Below are 3,225 nucleotides of genomic sequence, written 5' to 3'. Positions count from 1 at the left end.
TGTGCCTGCTTTGCCTGTGTGTATCTGTGTGTGCACACACATGTCTACTACCTGAGGAAGTCAGAAAAAGTCAAGTAGGATTCCCTAGAAATGGGGTTAAGGTCAGTTGTGAGCTGCTGTATGGGTGCTGGGAACTGAACCTGGGTCTTCTAGAGGATGCCTTTCTTTTTCTATTCTGGAACTCACTGTGTAGACAGGCTGGCCTCGAACTCATAGAGATCCACTTGCCTCTGTCTCTTGAGTGCTGAGTGCTGGGATGAAAGCCATGTGCCACCATTCCTGGCTTAGCAGATGTCTTTCCCATGGAGACAGCTCTCCAGCCGGCCCCTACCCCTGCCCCCCCCAAAGTGTTTTCCTTTTCTTTCTTTCTTTTCACAGGCTCTCACTGTGCAGCTCTGGGTGGCCTAGAACTTGCTGCAAAGTGAGGTCCTGGAAGCCTCAAACCCAGAGATTGCTTGCCTCTGCTCCCCCAATGACGGGATTCAAGGCATGGCTCACCATGACATTGTTGATGTTTTAAAGATTGAGCTGTTAATGGAGACAAGCCAATGAGCAGCCTACGTGGATGTTGGGAACTGAACTCCAGTTGACAGCAAGGGCAGCAAGTGATCTTAACCATAGAGCCACCATCCTCTCAGTCCACAAATTTTAAATTTTAATCAAATCAAATTTTTCTACTTTGTAAAACAGTTAAATTTGTTAGTACTTTTTGTATCCTACAAGATGTGTTCCAAGAGCTACCTCTGCATACCTCAGCTAATGTAAATACTGGTGCAATAAACACAGGAGTGGTTGGACATGGTCATACCTGCCTTTAATGCCAGTGAAGAAGGACCTCTGTGAATTCGAGGCCAGCCTGATCTATATAGCAGTTCCAGGGCGGAAAGGGCTATATATATAGAGAGACCCTGTCTTATAATAAACAAATAATGATAATAAAAACATGGAAATGTACACTACAAGATATGTGCCCATTCTAAAGCTTTAGAAATATAGCTTTTGTGTTTGTGCCTACAACATATCACAAATTAATTTTTGCACAATATGCTGACTGTGAAACTAGGGTTGGGAGTTTGTATTCATTTGTTTTTCCCTTGGTCTACTGATATCTAGTAGTCTCAGCACTGTTTATTGGTCCCCCTCCCCCTTAATTCTGGACCAGGGGGACCTAAGTCATCTTCTGAGAGCCCAGTGAAAGATGGTTCTTACCTTGCCTTTACCTCAGGCACAACAAGCCAGCCCAGGGCAAATCAGGTGTAAGACAAGCACCGCGCTCCTGGGGGCTTCGGATCCGACTGCATCTGTGCTACAAATGCACTCAGGACCCCAAGCTACCCTTCCTGGCACCGAGAACCAGCAAGGGTGTCCTCCGTTAGAGGAGACCGGGTTGAGCGGTTCCCGCAGGGGTTTAAGGTCGCGGCACCAGGTGGGTCCAGCCGCGAGGGGGCGCTGCGTGTCCAGACGCCGGAGGTCAGGAGCGCAGCACGGAACCCAGTGTGCGTTGCCTGCTGTGAAATCGGGGGGGGGGGGGGGGATTGGGAGTGGGAGGGGGCGGGGAGCGGGGAGTACCACCTGTGCGCTGGCGAGGACCCTCCATCCGCCTCAGGGCCAGAGAACTAGACGATCGCCCCTCCCGTCCCGGGGAAAAGCAGAAGGGAAGAATCCCTGGAGTGATTGGGAAGGACACTGCAGTCTCAGCAGTACGTGTCCTGGGACAGGTATCCTCACGCCAGCGACCCCGGAACCTCTGTCTTCTGAATGTAAAAGCGCACCTGTTCCCCACTCCCTGGACCTCAACCTGAGTCCCTGAGTCGTTGCGCTCAGCTGAGCAAATAAAACATCCACTCCCAACTCTACAGCCTCCTCCTCTCGGTTATTCTCATCTTCTAAAGAACCAACCTTCACAACTGCAAACATTTTTTTTAAGTGCATTTAATAAGACTCTAATTTTTGTAGGATCTTTCTGGAAAGATCATTAGTATGCATCTATTAGCAACTCGGTCTTTATAACACCAACAATTAAAACGGGCTTTCATTGTCAAGCAGGGAGACAGAAACTGCAATAAATATTTTATTGTCAAATTTAAAAAGTATAAAACCGTCCCCATGCAGACAGACATGGTAGCAGGCGATAAGGCCCATCAGAAATTCTAGAACTCTGAATAGTTTGGAATCGCCTGTTTTCAAAACAGCTGCAACGTTGCAAACAAATAGCTCTAAAAATAGAAACTGAAAAAAGTTGTTTCTTTCTATAGAAAAGGCCTTTTTTTTTTTTTTTTTTTTTTTTTTTTTTTTTTTTAGGCAGGAGTTACTGTGTAACCCAGGTTGTACAAGGCTGTGCCACCACACCAGGCAAAAGAACACTTCATGTCGTATAGAGAATGAACCAGTTATTAGTGAAGAGGTTGGGTTTTTTAATTAGTTTCTACTTATAACGGAAGACAGGAATGAACTGCATACACAGGTGTTTTCTTTCTTTCTTTTTGTTTTTTTGTTTTTCAAGACAGGGATTCTCTGTGTAGCTTTGTGCCTGCCCTGGAACTCACTTTGTAGACTAGGCTGGCCTCGAATTCACAGAGATCCGCCTGGCTCTGCCTCCTGAGTGCTGGGATTAAAGGAGTGTGCCACCACCTCCCAGCAGGTATTTTCAATTTTCAATTCTATGTATATCACAGAACCACTTTCAGTTGCTGGTATGGCCTCAGGTTACACTGTGTCTGACCGTCCACTGACTTTGGTCTCTGTATACTTTTTTTCCTTTTTTAATGTGGAATGCTTCACAAATTTGCATATCATCCTTGTGTATCATCCTTGCACAGGGTTCATGCTAATCTTCTCTTTATAGTTCCAATTCTAGTATATTGTTGCCAAATATGTTTAAAATTAAGTACAAGATAGGTATTTCTCCAAAGATAAACATAGTGTCAGCGTGGACACAGAACGCTGCACCAATCAGGAATCATCAAGCAAATGCAAACCAAAGCCAATTCACACCCACTAGTCTAGCTGGTACCAGGGTGGGGATGTACTTGGCATGGTAGAGAGCTATGTAATCCAGCAGTTCCATTCTGGGTATAAATACAAAAGAAGTAAAAGCAAGACTAACACTTTTTTTTTAGAGGGATGGGGTTTGGTTTTTCAAAACAGAGTTTCTCTATGTAGCCACTACCAGGTTAATTTGTAGCCAGCTTTCTTTTGGGCTGCCAATCACCTCCCAAATCATGA

The 3,225-nt window shown here is 45.4% G+C and overlaps 1 non-coding gene across 1 annotated transcript; it reads right to left on the bottom strand.

The window, feature by feature from the left end:
- Nucleotides 1-2,779: 2,779 nt before the first annotated feature.
- LOC118586426 lies at nucleotides 2,780-2,883 on the bottom strand. The gene has a single exon (XR_004945320.1). It is a non-coding gene; the product is annotated as a U6 spliceosomal RNA (small nuclear RNA).
- Between the last annotated feature and the right edge of the window lie 342 nt (nucleotides 2,884-3,225).

The sequence above is a fragment of the Onychomys torridus genome, chromosome 6 (genome assembly GCF_903995425.1).
Source record: "Onychomys torridus chromosome 6, mOncTor1.1, whole genome shotgun sequence".
Lineage (NCBI taxonomy): Eukaryota > Metazoa > Chordata > Mammalia > Rodentia > Cricetidae > Onychomys > Onychomys torridus.
This window is presented reverse-complemented; position numbering and strand designations above follow the sequence as displayed.